This window comes from Carcharhinus amblyrhynchos, chromosome 3 (genome assembly GCF_965287045.1).
Source record: "Carcharhinus amblyrhynchos chromosome 3, sCarAmb.v2.hapA, whole genome shotgun sequence".
NCBI classification, from domain to species: domain Eukaryota; kingdom Metazoa; phylum Chordata; class Chondrichthyes; order Carcharhiniformes; family Carcharhinidae; genus Carcharhinus; species Carcharhinus amblyrhynchos.
Genome location: NC_137326.1, coordinates 117,131,946 through 117,152,833, shown reverse-complemented (window position 1 = coordinate 117,152,833; position 20,888 = coordinate 117,131,946). Strand labels below are relative to the sequence as shown.

Genomic DNA, 20,888 nt, shown 5'->3' with positions numbered 1-20,888 from the left:
ATGCAAAACAACTTCATTCAAAGAAATGCTGTTTGTTGAGTGATAAATGTTGTATAAGTCATCATCCCTGTTACTCTGTCCACATGAATGTTTGACTGAGTCTTGGTTACTGTCTCATCTGCAAACTGGAACTTCTAACTGGGACAAAATATGTCTTCCACAAGGCTACAGGATTTTTTGGGGCTTATCACAGAAAAGGTGGGATGGGGGTGGGTGTAATGGTAAGTGAGAGGGGTGATGAAGATATTTTGTAATAGAACAATAGATGGGACCTTCAGACTATCTACTAAATTTCCATTTTACTGGGAGTGCCAAGCTCCCTCAGTATTGCAGCCAAGTATCAGCCTAGTTTATTTGTTCAAATTCTCAAAAGGATCAGAATCCTTTGAATTGTGACTCAGAAATCTGATATTATAGACAGAGGTCACCAAATACAACTTCGCACATGTTGAATTTGGGTGAAGCCAGTGGAAGGGTGAATTGGGAGAGATGGTTATCATGTGGCTGAACCAGTATTGTTCATTTTGCACTATCTCTCAAAGTCCACATGATTCCTGTGGTAACTCTTGCCACTGGGACCAGGGGACTGGAAGCCTGACTGAATGAGTCAGAGTTCAGTAATGGGGATGCTTGAATATTGTACAACTTTGCTTGTTTAGCAAAGCACTATTCAGAACAAAGGTATGTATTTCATTGGCCAGTAGGTCTCATCATTTTATTACAAAGTTTATCATTCTACCACCTTGATTTTTAGAACAAAATCCTGACTGCAGAAGGAGGCCATTTGGACCATAGCTCCCACACCGTCAAGCATCTCATCCAGGCCCTATCCACGTAACCCCATGTATTTATCCTACTAATCCCCCTGATACTAAGGGGCAATTTTGCATGGCCAGTGTACCTAACCCGCATATCTTTGGAATGTAGGAAAAAACCAGAGCATCCAGAGTAAACCCACACAGATACAATGAGGACATGCAAACTCCACACAGACAATCACCTGAGGCTGGAATTAAACCCAGGTCTTTGGCACTGTGAGGTAACAGTGCTAACCACTGTGCCACCCCAATTTGGATTTCTTTCTATTGCCTTACAAGCATTTATCCATGAACATAAACATTACAATTTATCTGCGTTTATTAGTTTTCCAAACATTTTTACAATACTTACTGTTCGAGTGGGAATATAAGATTGTGTGTGATGGTAGAGAATGGAATCTATGAAATAATTCTAATAGTTGCCTATTCCTTCAGATGAACAGTGCCAGTATTTTTTTCTGTGGCTTATTTTCAATGTCATTGGAGTTTATTGGAGTGAAGTCTCTTGAGCATTAACTTGGCTGTATCTATGACGGCAAGGGAAATGAGAATGTACAAGAAAGGCAGATCAATAATTGGCTGTATAAATTGTCCATGTTTAACCATTAGCAATGCTACATTTTGCACGGCAGTTTTTGCTGGAGTGCAGTCCTGGCTCTATTGCATCTTGTCATAATAAACTAAATTGTCAGATTGGCTCTCACATATCTTGGGACCCTTTCTCCCCATGGAGCTAAAATTCTGCAACATGTAAACACAATGTCCCGAGCTGGCTCACATGTTAAAGCCACCCACTATGATTAGTGTGTATATAGTTCACCAATTTGTGGCAAGGAAAAGATATGGGGCGGAATTTCTAAGCATCATATTGGTGAGAATACCAGGGCATTCCGTGCTGGTCTGTCATAAGTGTTCCAGACTGCAAATGTCTCACACTCAGTTATTTTTTGGGAGAGTGGGTTGCTCAGAGTTAGGCATAGAGGTAAATTGTTGAAGGGTGGAGAGTTTCGGGGGGTGGGTATGTGTTCAATTAGATTTCACACATAAAGAAAAGGGAGAGCCCATGGTGGCAATAGGCACGCTTCCTTTCTGAGGCCCAGTGGACTATTCCCACAAAAATACTGAGGCTGGGGAAGAATAAAATACAGAGAGCATGGGTTAAGGGTGAAAGGAGAAAAGTTTAAAGGGAATATTAGGGGGGCTTCTTCACTCAGAGAGTGGTGGGAGTGTGGAAATAAAGTGGTAAATGCGGGGTCACTTTTAACATTTAAGTAAAACTTGGACAGGTACATGGATGAGAGGGGTGCGGAGGGATATGGTCCAAGTGCAGGTCAGTGGGGCTAGGCAAAAAATGGTTCGGCACAGACAAGAAGGGCCAAAAGTCCTGTTTCTGAGCTGAAAATTTTCTATGGTGCTATGGTTCTAATATATTTGCACTTCACTGTAAAGGTCTTCAGTTCTGCCCACACACCATTCTTCACTTGGCAGCGCTTCAAGTGCTCATGTTCTGACTGGGGGCATTTGAATTGCTATCCCCATAGTGGTGAATAAAAATGGAGAACACCCCAAAGCCAATCTCATATATATTTCAAAAGACACTTTCAGAGCAGGATTGGCAAAGACCCTGGAGGACATTGTACGTCCCATTAACTTTCTCTCCGAAGCAACAAAGTGAACAGAAGGGAGCTAACAGAAATAAATCAGCTGCAATGGGGTGTCAGGGAACAAATGATCTCTGATTCTGAGTGTCTCGATTACTTATCTGTAAAGTCAAATCGACAAAGGGCAGTAGATATTTCAAAATAAACAATAATTCTGAAATTATTCGTGACATATTCAGTTCATGATTATGCTGCAAGCTTCATATTTATGCACAGTTTGTTCCTGATCCTGTCACTTGCATTTAGAAGGTATTTTGACAATGTTTGCAATCTATTTTCAAATGTTTCAACATAACTTTTATTTTTACTTTGGGACTTCTCATACATTTCAGTTTCATTAATTAGTAATTCATCATTTTCCCAACAAATTTCCAACCAATTAAATATTGATCTTCCACTGGAGATTTGAGGTGCAATTTTTATGAGGAACATTATGGGCATCTTTGCATTGTTTGGTCACCATCATCACCTTCTCAAGGGCAATTACAGATGAGCAGTAAGTACTGGTCTTGCCCAAATCCTATGTGCTAAGATGGCCATGGGGATCACCAATGTTGCTCCCCGTGGGCCTTGTTGAACATGAATTCCTTGATTAGAAGAGTGGAAGTTTGACTAAGAGGGCGGCATGGTGGCACAGTGGTTTGCACTGCTACCTCACAGAGTCAGGGACCCAGGTTCGATTCCCGGCTCCGGTCACTGTCTGAGCGAAGTCTGCCTATTCTCTCTGTGTTTGCTTGGGGTTCCTCTGGGTGCTCTGGTTTCCTCCCACAGTCCAAAGTTAGGTTGATTGGCCATGCTAAAGTCTCCCTCACTGCACCTGAACAGGTTCTGGAGTGTGGTGACTGGGGGATTTTCACGGTAACTTCATTGTCGTGTTAATGTAAGCCTACTTGTTACACAAATAAATAGACTTAAAACTTAAACTAGCAGTGGGGGAGGGATTTAAAACCAACTGACTCTGGCTGGCAGTCAATAGTCTAGGGATCGGCCAACCTGTACTCTGTAGCTGTTGAAAGACATTAAGATATCATGGTAAATAATAGGGCGATTGGTGATGGAAGACTGGCCTCAGTAAGAATACTACACTATGAACAATAAAAATCATTATGGGGTTACCAGTGCCATGTAGCCTTATGAATAAACAATGTAATATACAGAAATGTGCCTGTGAGCAGACTTTCCATTACAGTCATCTTGTTGGAATGATCAAGAAAGCGATCTCAGAGAGAAGAAGGCCAGTGACCTTCCCCAAAGTTGTACACAGTTGTTAGAATATCAAGCATGCTACCCTAAGGTTATGAATCACACACGTTGATTGAACTTGTACCATCATGAAGTGCCTTTGATCCCTTGCAACATTGACACTTTACTGTCAGAAATGTCCACCTCCACTAATGGTGCTATAAAAGTATACAGAAGGCACAAACACAAGCACGTGGATATAGGATCGGAACATAAGTTTCACTGGGAGCACCACAAAGTGTTCAAAGAAGAACATTTCCTACTGATGGAATTAACAGTTTCCGCAGCAGGTTTTCACCACCACCAAATAATCCGCAACTTCCCACGTAATTGCCACATTCCATTAATGCAAGACTTTGGGTTTGAATTCCTTATTCATTTCAGAATGGGCACTTGTAATAACATGGAAACATAAGAAATTGGAACAGGAGTAGGCCTTTCAGCCCTTCAAGTCTGTTTCATCATTCAACAGGATCAGGGCTGATCTTCTACCTCAACATCATCTTCCCCACACAATGCCTACATTTTGTGATTCCCTCACTATCATAGAGTTCCTACAGTGCAGAAAGAAGCAATCAGTCCATCGTGTCTGCACTGACTCTCCAAAGGAGCATTCCACCCAGGCACTCCCTTCTTCCCTATCCTTATAACTGCTCATTTACCATGGTTAATCCAACTAACCTACACGTTTTTGGACACTAAGGGGCAATTTAGCACGGACAATCCACCTAATCTGCGCTTCGTTGGAGTGTGGGAGGAAACCAGAGCACCCAGAGGAAACCCAAGCGAGGGGAAAACATGTCACCTAAGGACAGAGACAAATCTGGGTCCCTGGTGCTGTGACTCAGCAGTGTTAACCACTGTGCCACCATATCCAAAACTCTATCAATTTCTATCTTGACTACAATCAATAGTTGTGCACGCACAGCTTGCTGGTCTACAGAATTCCAAAGATTCACAACATTTTGAAGAAATGTCACCTCATCACAGTTCTAAGTGGCTGATCCGTTATTCTAGGACTGTGATCCCCAGTTCTTGACTACCTAGCTGGAGGGGAAGCATCATCCTCGCATTTATTTTATAAAGTCCTTTAACAATTTTATATATTTTGTGAGATCACTTTTAATTGGTCTAGGCCTGAATTTTCCTAGTTTGGGCTCATGCTCAAACACGTAAAATTGTGTGAAATGACATCCACTTCTGGATCCACTGGCTTTGACTGCACGCCAAGCATGAAGTTCAGGCCCTAAATTCTAGGAAGTACAGACCTAGTTTACTCAGTCACTTCTTAAAGGACAAAGACTCTTATTATCAGTCTACCGAACCTATCGAGGTTTTTTCAGAAACTAAGTATTGAGATCAACTTTAGTTAACACAAAGACTCATGACAACAGAATCCTGGTGAAAGATGTTTCTTTATTGATGAACACACGCTGGGAAAGAGAGACTGGACAACCCAACTCTTCTCCAAAGTTACATCACAATAACAATACAATTATACAACTTCCAATAGATATTTTACCCGCTTTCTGGCTCATCATGAGTCAATCATCGTTAGTAATTGTCATATATCTTGGCCAATTCCAGATATTCTCTGACAGCATGTTCCAATGGTTTCTGCCTGACTTCCCCTTGGCCACCTGTTCTGAACTCTTATCTAGTTGAAGCCTCTGCCTATTTGTTGAGCTGCCTGGAACCACTAGCTTGTCCTTGCTCAATGAATGTCTCCTTCACTAAACTGTCTTGTACCTATGCTCATAAGAGCTGTGTTTCTATGGGTATATAGTTATAAGAAATGTGGTTCGCTTTCCTGGCCTGTTTCTCATGATGTCTTAGTACACTTGTGTCATTAGCCAAGATGCATGCCTGTTCAATTGTTTTTATGGAGATTTTTATCCTAAACTAATCCACTCTGTTCTAATAATCCACAGTGGTTGGCACTGCTGCCTCACAGCATCAAAAACCTGGGTTCAATTCCCATCTTCGGTCACTGTCTGTGCGGAGTCTGCACATTCTCCCCGTACCTGCGTGGGTTTCCTCAAGCTGCTCCGGTTTCCTCCCACAGTTCGAAAGGTGTGCTGGTTAGGTGCATTGGCCATGTTAAATTCTCCCTCAATGTACCCGAATAGGCGTCAAAGTGTGGTGACTAGGGAATTTTCAAAGTAACAATATAAGCCTAATGTGTGACACTAATAAATAAACTTGAAACTTTAAATCCCAGAATATTTTGAAGTCCTCTAACAGAGCCCTATTACTCTCCTTCATGCCAAGATTATGCAGCAAGCTGACATGGTCACCTTAACCCTTTTCCACACTGAGCAATCAAGACAATCTCATCTTTGTTTAATGATGGAAGATGTATGAAATGGTAAGTCTTGTTTTACCTCTGTTCCCACACATTCGTAGGCTGTGAAATGTGGTAGTCAACCATAATTTTTCAGGCCACATGGCCCCAACCCTCACTAACCAGACCTTTAGCTAGTCAACATGTGTAAATGCTGCAGTCTGGGACAACTGGCTGAAGCTGAGAAATGTTGACATTGACCCTGAGGATTTATGCATTGCAAATTACCTGCATATCAAATATGTGAAATGTTTGTGGATAATGTAGACCACAGAATTAACTATAGTGGTCCTTATTCCCATAGGTATACAGACAACACCCACAACATTGAAATATTATTAGAATTGTTGCTAACAACTATTGTCTCACATATCTGTGAAAATAAATGAGCCGATGCTGCCTCTGTGGAACAGTGTCTGAGTCATCTCTGAAGTGCAGACAGGCAGTGTTCTTTGGTCGTACATACAACATCATCATCAGACAATTGGAATTAGTCATTGGGGAAATATTAAGGACATCTGTATTCTTTACAGCCGCAGGTATAAAGCCCACTCCCTGCAGTTGTCTCCCCTTCAAATACCTATCCAATTGCCTGGTGAAGGCTCCTTGAATCTCTATCCATTGCCCTATCAAACAGTGCATTCCAATCCTAAAAACTTATTCTGTCAGAGAGGTTTTCCTCATGTCACCTTAAATCCACACCCTCTGGTTTTTGACTCTTGTTATTGGCAACAGCTTCTTATCATTCAATCTTTGTAAATTTTTCATGGCGTCCCCTTGGCCTCCTCTGATTTCTATACAAAAGCTTCCGTGTGTCTCTCTTGCATACCTTTTAATTCCTGCCATTTAGTATTTATTTGTTTTTCCCATTCTTCTTACAAATACTTTTAATCACACATTTTCTTACAGCAACCACACAAATAGTTTGATAGTTTCATAGGCTTTTCTATAACGTCCCTCATATCCCTTTCTTGGTCAGTATGTTGGAGGGGTAGTCTAGTAATATAAGGTGGGCAGGATTCTCATTTGCATTTCCAGCCAAAATGATAAAAAAAGTCCTAATTCCAAGATTCCCAAGCCCATTCCTGGGCTGTCTGATTTACAGGAATGCCTTTAATGGGTGTCACTGATTCCTGCCAGAAGTCCACATCCAGCATTCCCAATCTGGCCACTTGTATTGCAGCGATAGGTGTACTCCTCTACAATTTTAATGGAGTTAGGCCAAGTATTCACAGCCCCCAAGAGGAGTCGTAAACCCTAGCCTACATGAAAGGACCTTTCGAAGATTACTCCAAAAGTTCCTCCTCAGGTGTTTTGGTATGCTAATTGTTGTCTGGGCTCTCAGCCAAGCATACATAATAAGACTTGACTGAGACAAACATTAAACCTGTTGAAACATCTGCACCCTAGTGAAAACATTGCTTGACTGACAGCTCAGACTCTTGTTGACCTGTACCTGGAAACAAGTCCAATGCATTTTCCAGTGGTATCAACTAACAATCCTGAGACACAATGTTTTACTGCACTAAAAGCAACTTTACCATAATTACATAAACTCAAACTATTCTTGTATGCCTGTGTGTGTGTGTGTGTGTGTGTGTGTGTGTGTGATCAGGCCTAGTTCAGGGGTACAGTTTTGCACGGTTTTAACTTCAAACTGTCTTCTGGAGAGTTGGTCCCTCTCTCACTGTTGTTTTTTTTTGTTTTTATTCGTTCATGGGATATAGGTGTTGCTAGCTGGGCAGTTGCACAAGATTGTACATCCTTGAGGGCATTTAAGAGTGAACCACATTGCTGTGCATCTGGAGTCACATGTAGGCCAGATGAGGTAAGGATGCCACATTTCTATTTGATTTGATTTGATATGATTTATTATGTCACGTATTAATATACAGTGAAAAGTATTGTTTCTTGCACGCGACACAGAGAGAGCATACCGTTCATAGAGAAAGAAAGGAGAGAGTGCAGAATGTACTGTTACAGACATAGCTAGGGCGTAGAGAAAGATCAATTTAGCGCAAATTAGGTCCATTCAAAAGTTTGATGGTAGCAGGAAAGAAGGTGTTCTTGAATCGGTTAATACATGACTTCTGACTTTTGTATTTTTTTCCCGACAGGGGGAGGTGGAAAAGAGTATGCTTGGAGTGCATGGGGCCCTTAATTAGGCTGGCTGCTTTTCTGAGGCAGCGGGAAGTGTAGGCAGAGTCAATGGATGGGAGGTTGGTTTGTCTCTGCAATACAACTGGCCAGATTGGGAAAGCTGGATGTAGACTTTTGGCAGGAATCAGCCACACCCATTAAAGACATTCCTGTAAATCAGACAGCCCGGGAATGGGCTTGGGAATCCTGGAATTAGGACCTCTTTATCATTTTGGCTGGAAATGCCAATGAGAATCCTGTCCAGCATATATTACTAGAGTAGTGATAGATTGGGCTACATTCACGACCTTTTGTAGTTTCTTGCAGTCTTGGAGTCATACCAAGCTGTGACACAAGCAGAAAAATGCTTTCTATGGTGCATCTTTAAAAGTTGGTGAGAATCGTAGCAGACATGCCAAATTTCCTTAGTCTTCTGAGAAAGTAGAGGTGTTGGTGGGCTTTCTTAACTATAGGGTCAGCATGGGGAGACCAGGACAGGTTGCTAGTGATCTGAACACCTAAAACCTTGAAGCCCTTGACCATTTCTACTTTGTGCCCTTTGATGTAGACAGGGCATGTTCTCCCCTATGTTTCTTGAAGTTGAAAACAATCTCCTTCGTTTTGTTGACATTTCCTTCCCTAAGGAGACATTAATGAACCAAATCGGTTTGTACACCAATCAACAATGCTTTCATGGCCATCATTAGACTTTTAATCCCAAATTTTTTTTTACTGAATTTAAACTTTACCATTTGCCATGGTGAGATTCAAACCCATTCCCCAGAACATTACCCTGGGCCTGTGGATTACTAGTCCAGTGATGATACCAATACACCACCGCTTCCCTAGTCACAGATGTCAACATGAAGTGACCCACTTATTCTGACTTTCTGCTGCCTATTAGTTCTCCAATCCTCTATCCACGTTAACATTTTAAACCCAATAACATGAAAACTTAAGTGGTGTAGTAAACTATTTTTCACACCTTATTAAATGCCTTTTGGAGATCCATATACAGTACACTTATCCTGCTGGTTTTTCCTTCAAAAAATGCTGTATATTTGTCTCTTTCACAAACCATGTTGACTCTGTTTGATTGTATTATGATTCTCTAAATGTCCCCACAATGCTTCTTGAATGACGAATTCCCACATTTTCCATTGGAAGATGTTAGGCTAACTGGCCTACAGTTTATTGCTTTAGGCCTTCCTCCTTTTTTGATCTGAGGCAATGTATTCCTGCCAGCGAGAATCTTCTTTCTTGATCCTGGCAAGATTTTGTGCCCGCGTTCACCATTCTCACTGCCAGCGAATGTGGGCGCAAGATTGCCCCCCTGAAGAATTGAAAGTCTTTGTGTGCCTCTTTGAATGACTGTATCTCCCCCCTTTCAGGCCTTTAAATGAGCATCCAGCACTCTCACATAAACCAGACTTCCGGAAAGAAATGAGTGGAATATGTACGATGCCCCTTCTCCATAGCTCCAGCTCTTGAGAAACTTAATGGCAATTCCTCAGGCCATTATCGCAGGCTTCTTCAAAAGGATAAATTTTGTGTTGAATTAAAAAGCTCCTGCATTTCCTGGCATCACAAAAATCTCCTGGTCTGCTTATACTCCGGATAGCCTTCCTTGTGCCTGCATTCTCCAGGGAGCCGATTTCTGCCACAGGAATCTGGATAGCTTGTTTGGTGCCCACAGTTTGAAGTTTTTTGTTATTTTTATTCCAATTCAATCAAATCAAGTCCAATTCAGAGTCTCAACAAGTTGAGATATTTCCTATCCAAGCTGACAAGACAGGGCTCTCACCTCCTGTCTTGGGCTTAACCTACATGATCCAAGCTGATTGGAGTGGACACAGCTCCGCTTCCAAGGCTTCATCTCATTTGTATCTTAGCCAAAAGGCCCAGATGCCGCTTTTAAAAATTGCTTCAAATGAAGTTAAAATGTAAGCTAATGACTTCAACCAAGTGCAGCATGTCAATACTACATTTGATCTTAGCCAAAAGGCTGAAGTTATAAAACTAAAATCATAGAATTGCTGCAGTGCAGAAGAAGCCTATATGTCCTATCGAGTCTTCACTGACAAGAATCCCACCCAGCCTTAACCCCATAGCCCCACATATTGACCCTACTAATCCCTCACACTAAGGGACAATTTAGCATGGCCAATCCACCTAACCTGCGCATCTTTGGATTGTGGGAGGAAACCAGAGCACCTGAAGGAAACACAGAAACATAGAACATTACAGTACAGTACAGGCCCTTCAGCCCTCAATGTTGTGCCGAGCTATGTCCAATCCCAAGATCAAGCTATCCCCTCCCTATGATTCTGGAGTGTTCCATGTGCCTATCCAATAACTGCTTGACAGTTCCTAAAGTGTCCGACTCCACTATCACAGCAGACAGTGCATTCCACATTCCAACCACTCTCTGAGTGAAGAATCTACCTCGGACATCCCTCCTGTATCACCCGCCATGAACCTTATAGTTATGCCCCCTAGTAACAGCTACATCCACCCGAGGAAATAGTCTCTGCACATCCACTCTATCAATCCCTCTCATCATCTTATAAACCTCTATTAAGTAGCCTCTCATCCTCCTCCACTCCAAACAGAAAAGCCCCAGCTCCCTCATGTCTCCCATGCAGACATGAGGAGAAAATGCAAACTTCTCACAGTCATCCAAGGTCAGAATCAAACTTGGGTTCTTGATGCTATGAGGCAGCATTGCTAACCGCTGTGCCACCATGCTGCCCACTAGAATCTAAAAAATTGCTTGGGGCACCCATGCCACATTTGGAAGGTGTCATTGATATCATGCCTAATTTAATAACCAAACCCTATGGGCAAAACAACAGCAACTCAACTGTAAATTATACTAATTTAATATGATCTTGCATATTAGCTTGAGTTTTAGATTTCCTTTTCTTAAAGAAATAGATGTTGGTGTGAATTTCAGTTTAACTATCAGAGAGAGAACACGCATCCGCAGATTGGTCCACGCGTTTTACGTTCCATTTTCCATTTCTATTGACCATGGAATAGATTCCAAAAGGCACAATCAACTACCATCTTTAACAGCCAGCACTGAAAGTAAAAATCCCCCTACCACCCATTGTTTGTTTCCTTAAACCTGATTTGGTTTGTTTTGATTTATTATTGTCACATGTATTAACATATAGTGAAAAGTATTGTTTCTTGCGCGCTATACAGACAAAGCATACTATTCATAGAACATAAGAACATAAGAAATAGGAGCAGGAGTAGGCCAACTGGCCCCTCGAGCCTGTCCTGCCATTCAATAAGATCATGGCTGATCTGTCGTAGCTCAGTTCCACATTCCCGCCCTCTCCCCATAACCCTTAATCCCCTCTCTTATCAAAAACCCATCAACCCGTGTCTTCAAAATATTTAGCGAGGTAGCCTCCACCACTTCAATGGGCAGAGAATTCCAGAGAAGGAAAGGAGAGGGTGCTGAATGAGGTGTTACAGTCACAGCTAGGGTGTAGAGAAAGATCCACTTAATGCGAGATAGGTCCATTCGAAAGTCTAATGGCAACAGGGAAGAAGCTGTTCTTGAGTCAGTTGGAATGAGTCCTCAGACTTTTGTATATTTTTCCCGAAGGAAGAAGGTGGGACAGTGTATGTCCGGGGTGCTTGGGGTCCTTAATTATGCTGGCTGCTTTTCCAAGGCAGCAGGAAGTGTAGATAGTGTCAATGGGTGGGAGGCTGGTTTGATTGATGGACTGGGCTTCATTCACATCCCTTTGTAGTTTCTTGTGGTCATGGGCAGAGCAGGAGCCAAACCAAGTTGTGATATAACCAGAAAGAATGCTTTCTATGGTACAACTTGAAAGGTAATGAGAGTTGTAGTGGACATGCCAAATTTCCTTATTCTTTAAGAAAGTAGAGGTGATGTTGGGCTTTCTTAGCTATGGTGTCAGCATGTGGGGACCGGTTAAGGACAGGCTGTTGGAGATCTGGACATCTAAAAACAGGAAGCTCTCGAACATTTCTACTTTGTTCCCTTTGATATCGACAGGGGCATGCCCTCCACTAGGCTTCCTGATGTCAATGCCAATCTCCTTTGTTTTGTTGACATTGAGGGAGAGATTATTGTCATTGCACCAGTTCACCAGATTTTCTAACTCATTCCTGTACTCCGTCTTGCATCATCACAACCTGATATGCAATGTCTCAGACTCATCCAAACCGAACAGCCTACATGGAAGCACTTTTAAATTTAAATTAGCCGAGGAGAATAAAACATTACTGCGTTAGCTTGTCCTCGCAAGTGTGACTGGATGGAAATTGCAGGAAATGTCAAGCTGAAAGAAAAGGCAATATAAGCCACCGTCATTCTTGAAGAGATTCTGAAGGAGACGGCATGGATGGAGATTTCTCCTTTCAGCTCCAGTTATTTCATTATAGTTGAATGCTATGTAAAACTTGTTGGTTATTCGGGCACAGGCACATTGAACTGAATAACCTGTTTTTGTGCTGTATTCTATTCAAATACTAATACAATATGTGCACAGCAAATTAGATTTGCGCTGAATCATTGGATGCAGCTGGTAGTGTACACTATAATTCTGGGTGCACATGCTTTTCCAGTAACTTCATTAGCAATTTCAGTTACACGTAATGGCCCACTGCTTTTTAAAAATAGAGATGAAATTGTAAAAAATGTAATCAAGGATGGACATGCTTTCAATACTGCAAGCCAGAAACCCAATGAATCCATACAGTCATAAGCCTCAACACTGAAAATTCTGGCAAAAGTGTGCAAAATTGGTGCTCTCCCTGATGAACCTGTAAGAGGTCGTATCGTGTGTGGAATACCGAGCGATAGTGTGTCAACAGCTGCTCCATAAGAAAAACTTAATGTTGGAATCCCCCATTAATATTTGCATGTCGAATGAACTCTCCAAGAGAAGCACAAAGGAATTAAGAAGAGAAGTTTTTCTCTGGAGCGTAGAAGGCTGAGGGACGATCTTATAGAGGTCTATAAAATAATGAGAGGCGTAGATCAGCTAGATAGTCAACATCTTTTCCCAAAGGTAGGGGAGTCTAAAACTAGAAGGCATAGGTTTAAGGTGAGAGGGGACAGATACAAAAGTGTTCAGAGGGACAATTTTTTCATACACAGGATGGTGAGTGTCTGGAACAAGCTGCCAGAGGTAGTAGTAGAGGCGGGTACAATTTTGTATTTTAAAAAGCATTTAGACAGTTATATGGACAAGATGGGTATAGTGAGATATGGGCCAAATGTGGGCAATTGGGACTAGTTTAGGGAATTAAAAAGAGAGGTGTCATGGACAAATTGAGCCCAAGGGCCTGTTTCCATGTTGTAGACCTCTATGACACTATAATCCCTACAGTGCAGAAGGAGGCTATCCAGCCCATCAAACCTGCACTGACAACATTCCCACCCATTACCTATTCCACCTAACCACCTGACACGAAGGGGGAATTTACCATGGCTAATCAACCTAACCCATGCATCTTTGGAGTGTGGGAGGAAACCCATGCAGACATGGGGAGAATGCGCAAACTCCACCCAGACAGTCACCGGAGGCTGGAATTGAACCTGGGTCCCTGGCGCTGTGAGGTGGCAGTGCTAACCACTGTGTCACAGTGCCACCCCCCCCCCCCCCCCCCCCCCAAGAAGCTGAAGTCTTTTCAGTACTAAACAAAACCTACTCAAACTGCAACAGCCAGCACACCACAAAAAAGAAGCACAAGGTATGCATTTAAGAAGCGTTGCAACACCTGTGGTAAATGAAATCACTGTGTCAAATGTTGCAGATCAGAGCCATATTAACCATAATGGCGTCACATTTACTCTTTTCCAATCTGTGGGAACCACCCTAGAGTCCAGCGAATTTTGGTAAATTACCATTTGCTATTTCTGCCATCTCTTTTAGTACCCTGGGATGCATTCCATCAGAGCCAGGAGATTTGTCTACCTTTAACCCCATTAACTTGCCTAACACCACCTCTTTCGTGATAATGATAGTTTTTAGATCCTCACCTGCCATAGCTTTGGCATGTTATTTGTATCTTCCACTGTGAAGACTGACACAAAATACCTGTTCAATGCCTCAGCCATTTTCTCATTTCCAGTTATTACATCCCCCTTCTCGTCCTCTAAAGGACTAATGTTTGCTTTAGCCACTCTTTTTCATTTTATATATTTGTAGAAACCTTTGCTGTTTTTATATTCTGAGCTTGTTTATTCTTATAATCCATCTTACTTTTCTTTATAGCTTTTTTCATGGTTTTCTGGTGATCTTTAAAGATTTCCCAATCCTCTAGGCTCCCACTTGGCCACTTTGTATGCCTTTCCTTTCAATTTGATACCCTCCTTTATTTCCTTAGATATTCATTGCTGATTATCTCTTTTTATACAGTCCTTCCTTATCACTGGTATATACTTTTGCTGAGCATTGTGAAAGACCATTTTGAAAGCCCTGCACTGTTCCTCAATTGTCCCACCATAAAGTTTTTGCTCCCAGTGTTCCTTAGCCAAAGCCTCCCTCATCCCTTTGTAGTCTCCATTGTTTAAGCACAAGACACTGGAATTCCAGTAGTTTACGATGTTCATGGCTCCAGTGGTCAGAGATTCTTGTGCATACTCGATCAAACTTTATTCCTTGCTACAGTGAAGTGGCTGCTCCCCTGCATCAACTTTTCTGCCAGGATGTAGAATATTGCTGGCAGGAGCATCGCAACAGTGCATTCAACAGACTCAAGAACCTGCTTTAAGTCGCTTTAATATTACAGTATTTCAATGTCCCAACACCTGTAGTGTTATCAGCAGATGCATCTCAGTGTGGGCTTGGAACAGTGTGCATCCAGAATTGCAGAGTAGTGGCATCAAGGGTCTTCATTGGCATTGCAACTCACTATGCTCAGATTGAGAAGGAATTGCTCACTCTGGTCTTTGCCTGTCAGAGCTTTCATGGTTTCATTTACGACTACCCTGTTTACCATTGAAACTGATGATCAGCCATTCACCACCATTATAAACAGCCCGTCCACACTGTACCAGCCTGCCTGCAGCAAATGATACTCAGGCTCCAATGATACAACCTCAGTGTGATCTATTAGCATGATAAGGAACTACAATTAGCAACTGCCCTTTCCAAGTTTCACCTATCCACCACTGAGCATGCTGAGTGTGAGGAGGACATCAACACGATGACAATCCAAATGCTGTCATTACAAAGAACTGATGAACTCAAAGCTGCCCTCCAAATGGACCAGGGATGCAAGCAGTTCCACAACATTAGTAAGAAAGGATGGTCTGCAATGGTAAAAGAGTTTTCCCATGAATTCCGCACATTTTATGCCCTGAGAAAGGGGCTAACAATGCAAGATGGACGGATACTGCATGGACAAAGCTTTGTAATCCCTCATTCTCTGCAGAACTACCCCATCCTGCAGCTCCACTGAGGGCACTCAGGAGTTGAAACGACAGAAGCGCAGGGCAAAATAAACTATGTGATGGATGTCAGTGTACAGTGACATAGAGAGGGAGGTGTTCAACTGTGCACCATGCAGCATGCTCAGTTCTCATCAAACCAAAGAACCACCGCATCCCCATGACAGCCCCGGTCTTCCATGTCATTCACAGTTAATGAATGTGACTGGGAATGGAGACAGCATCAGATCCCTGTTGATTCATTCTATGTGCAGGGAATGGGGAGAGTGGGGATGGTGTGTGCAGGGGTATAGGATAGGGGTGATGATGGGGTGTGCAGAAAAGTGGGGGTGGGGGTGTGTAGAGGGGTGGGGAGGGTGGGGATGTGAGTGTGCAGAGGGGTGGGGAGAATGAGGGTGGCGTGTGCAGGGGAGTAGGGTATGGGTGGTGATGGGGTGTGCAAGGGAGTGGGGAGGGTGGGGTTGGAAGTGTTCAGGGGTATGGGGAGGATGAGGGTGGGGGTGTACAGGGGTGTGGGGAGGGTGAGGATAGGGGTGTGCAGGGGTGTGGGGAGGGTGAGGATAGGGGTGTGCAGGGGTGTGGGGAGGGTGGGGGTCGGGGTGCGCAGGGGAGTGGAGAGGGTGGGGGTCGGGGTGCGCAGGGGAGTGGAGAGGGTGTAGGTGAGGAGGGCATGGCTGGGACTTGTGGCTTTGTGCTAGTTTTTATCTCAAGTTCGTGTTTGGTGCATTCAAGCTCTTCATTTGTTTCACTGCCATTTCAGTGCTGTTCATGTTGTGCTGTTACAGATTGTCCCAGCTAAAATAGGGAAGCGATGGAATGTGCACCTATTCATATATTGCAATATAACCTTTGCAAAAGCAGTGATAGGCGATGTGAGGAAGGGTTCCTGATGTTACCTCTGTGTGGCTACAGGCACGGCATGTCAGGCCAGCCGAGATCCTTAGTCAGAGACTGTTGCAGTTATCACGTGTGTCATCATGTCCACACAACCACAATAATACACTTAGGATGCCTGAGCTTTCACTATTTTCACTGACCTTGGTAAGCCTACTTAACGAGAATGCCTCAGCCAACAACAAAGCATCAGGAGAGAGCTCTGTCATCCACGAGAATGGCACTTGCAGCAATCTTGCAACACAACATGCCTAATGATTGGCAAGGTCATCACTGCCCTTTGTTATCGTGGCTCACCTCTGGGCAGTACCTGAGTAGCAGATATTTGGTGACCACATATGTATCAGAAAGTTATTGATCATCCTGTCACTGTTTCTGAAAGTATAGAGGGTCACTGATGCTACCATGTGTCCAGACTGAAGCCTTTGGAAATATCAGAACATAGCAAGAATTTTTTCATTAAATAGTACAATGCTATTTAGTGCCCTGAGGAGGTATTGCATGAGTATTCATGATCTGTGGTCAATGAGCAGGACTTGGCGTGGAAAAACAAAACATATACTACAAGTTGGGAAGCTGGTACATAGTACTGTTGGTTTGTCTTGCTGTCCTAGGTTCCTTTCACTCTTCTCCTGCTTTTGTTTCCAAGTACAGCCAATATTTGTCTGGATGAGTGTAACTCCAGCACTCAAGAAACTTAACATCATCCAGGGCAAGCCAGCACGTTTGATTGGCACCACACCCACCAACATTCATTCCACCACCGATGAACAGTGGCATCAATATGTACCATCTACAAGATGCACTGCAGGAACATAGCAAAACTCCTTAGATAGCACCTTTCAAACCCATAACTGCTACAAGAAGGAAACATTCACGATCCTGATTTAGAAATACATCACTGTTCTTTCGCTGTCACTGAGTTCCTCCTTCACAGTACTGTGGGTGTACCTACTCCACATGGACTGCAGTGGTTCAAGAAGGCAGTTCACCACCACCTTCTCAAAGGCAATTAGGGATGGCCAATAAATTTGGTCAGTGAGCAACTCCCACATCTTATGAATGAATAATAAAAAACATTCAGCTGGGACTTCACCTTAGACTGAAATGATGGACTAGTTACCACTGGAGAGAATGCGTCGGGGTGTCAGTCACAGCAAGCATCCTCACAGCCATTTCCAGCACCAACACATTCGCTTCATCTGCTATGAAGCAGGAGACATCATGGGATTGGTCAGCATCACTTGACACTTCAGTCTATTTTTTGCCTCGACAGTAGATTCTCCAGCTACCTCCTTTCTGTCTGTCACTTCTTTCCCCCATGCAACGTTTAGAAAGGCTGACCAATGTTTACAAGATTATTATCATCTTAAAGCTGGCAAAAGTTTGCCTGCCTTCACATCCCTGTTCAGCAGCCTTTATGTGGTGCCATCCACTCTGGTTTTGAGCAGCAGTCCAGTAAGGGCACCATCCTAGTTGCGTGGGCTTCTTGCACAATTACCTCTTACATGTGAAGGAGAGCATATTTTCCTGGTGTGGAGTTGAGGCAGTGAGCATTGCTGCTGACCCTGTGGAATTTCCTTCCTGGGGGTGGGGGCGGGGGAGGGGGGGTCACAGAGTAAGAGGGGCAGTCTTTTTAGCCAGTTCCCAGAAATGCTGCCACCTAGAGAGTGAAAGGAACATCACCGACAATGCAGCTTTCTGGAAACTGCAGCGGCTTAATTAGACCAACCAGGTAACAAGGAGGGTGGGACATTGAAAACTACTTGACTACTTGACAGAGATTAATTACAATGTTAGATGCCAGGTTCCACTAAAATGCTGGCTTCAGGAGCTTCCAGTATTGTTAAACTACTCGTGATGAAAATTGAGATGCATGTAGGGCAGGGGGATTCTGTTTAGAAAAGACAGACCTGTCTCCAGGCTGAAAATGGCAACAAGGGCACAGGGTCTTGAGGTCCAGTGAATTTTCCTTTTGTCTAGCCCACTTACTGCTGCTTCAGGGCCACAATTTAGATGTGACCGTGGGCACAGCGAGCTGCAATAAAGAATCCAAGGTCTCTCAGTAGAAAGTGTAATCTTGTATCAGTCTCTACCTCACAATTCTGGGCTCAGACCATGCCTATCGAAGACCCTGGTCTTGGCCTAGACCTTCAGTTAAATCAGCACTGCCACATTTCTTATGTTAATCCTTCAATATCTTTCTTTTCTTGCCTTTTAGTTGTACACCTAGAGCAGCACGTCCAAGATTCTCCACTCTTGCTCTGGCAAGTTGCCTGTTGGCAGGTGACATCTTGCCGAGAGCCTGTCCTAAAGTCAACATAATCAAACATTACTTAGAAAGCCATTAATGTATCAAGCTTAAGAAAAGCTAATTTGGCATTAGCGAACTAATACTATTGAGATCTTTCTTATGAGCACTTTTGCTGTGCACTGCACTTCTAACAGACATGTACCATTACAAGGATAGCTTCAAAGTAACCCACAGCTCTCTAGCAATCACTCATCCCTCCTATACTAAGTCATAACTTCCACTGTCCTTCAAAAATTGTTTCATTCAGTTGAGATTTCTAGATCCAATTTTCAACAGTAAGGCCCACCTTGGCATACTCCCTGTTCCTTAAATCTCCAAGAGCCCCACTTGTTTTGTTCCCTTCCTTACGAACAGAAAAAAAAACTCTCACCAGCATCCAGCTTGGTTGTTAACACCAAACAGCCCTTTTCTGCTACAAAAACAGAAAATGCTGGAAAATCTCAGCAGGTCTGACAACATCTGCGGGGAGAGAATAGAGCCAACATTTCAAGTCTAGTTCAACGTTCATTAGCTCTGACGAAGGGTCATCTAGACTCAAAACGTTGGATCTATTCGCTCCCACACACCTGCTGAGATTTTCCAGCATTTTCTGTTTTTGTTTCAGATTCCAGCATCTGCAATATTTTGCTTTTAGTCCATTTCTGGTTCTTCATTATAATATCTTCTTTGTTTCTCCAGTTGCCAAAAGGAAAACTGCCCTTTGCCTGTGAGACACCACGTTACAGTGTTAAGACGGTCACTTGAAATGTCAATAGGTTTCTGCTTGAGTTTCCTCTCCCATGACAACCAGATTACATGAGGATATCTCCAAGCAAGTGGTCACCATACTTCATCATCCCCCTTTTTAGCATGTTCTGTTTCACAGAACAGATAAAGGGGATATTTTAAGAAATAACCGTCTTGTAAAGTCCAGAGTCCATGACAGAAAGCAGAACAAACCAGCTGCTGCAGCAGATGTGGCATAGCCCAACTCGCGAAAGCCAGAGGGCCTCCTCAATGTCAAAACCAGTCAGCCACCTGACAGTGTGTGTTTTCACTGGACAGCAACTCGCAAGAGCACTAGAAAACCTTACAAAAGATACCAACCGTTAACTGTTGCTGAGGGCAACCACTGAAGTTAAAGACCAAAAAAAATCACCAATTATTTATAAATTGTATCACAGTACACAGACATGTAAGTAGTAATCTGATCAAAAGCCATAGAGCTGAAGTTTTAACTCAGCACAGATGCTGCCAGAACTATTTAGCATTTCCAGTATTGTTTTTATTCAGTAAATTGTTCCTTATTTCATTTTTCAGTAGCATAGAATAAAAGAACAAATAAGATAACTTGAAATCTAAGGATAGACCTGTCGGGGGAGGGGTGGGGGGGACGCTGGTGAAGATGTACTGTGGTACTGAATAATGTAGACGTGGACAAGGCAGCGAGTTAATTGGACATCTCAAGTACTTACATGTTTCATTGTGAATGTCCTGAGTGTTGCCTGCAGATGAGTCTTTCTCTCCACAGTTAGGCTTCACAAGGTTGTCAAACATGCAATAGACAACATTGATCTTGGAGAGCTTGGCAGGGCAGTACTGCAAAATATGTTCCGATCCGCCACCGTTATTTCAAGCACTTCTTCAAGGTGCCATTAATTTGTTCTATTATCAGCCTGACAGATGCACGGACTTCGTTGCATCAGCTTTCATCTTTCTGTTTGTATTTATCAAGGCTGGATCTTTAGGAAGCTCTCTCCCTCAAATAAAGTGCCTGCCCAGCACTGTCTTCAAGTATGAAAAAAATTGATTGTTTCCTGGGAAACAGGAAATGACTTCTTAAAGGGAAATTGAGATCATTTTGATTGATATGACTAACATCGCCAATGTTGGTATTGTACACACTCCATGAGCCTCCTTCACTCAGGTTTTCTGGACATGGGTGTAGCTTAGTTAGCACTGTTATCGAGTTGGTAGGTTTTAAAGATTAACTGAATGTGGGTGTCAGGATGGTGTCAGAGTGTCAGTCTTCTCCCAGGCTACACTGTATTCA

General features: G+C 42.9%; 1 protein-coding gene across 2 annotated transcripts in view; it reads right to left on the bottom strand.

The window, feature by feature from the left end:
• The window catches only part of sphkap (SPHK1 interactor, AKAP domain containing), a 381,850-nt gene that overhangs the window by 224,421 nt on the left and 136,541 nt on the right, over positions 1-20,888 (bottom strand). The gene's annotated exons all lie outside the window — the stretch shown is intronic.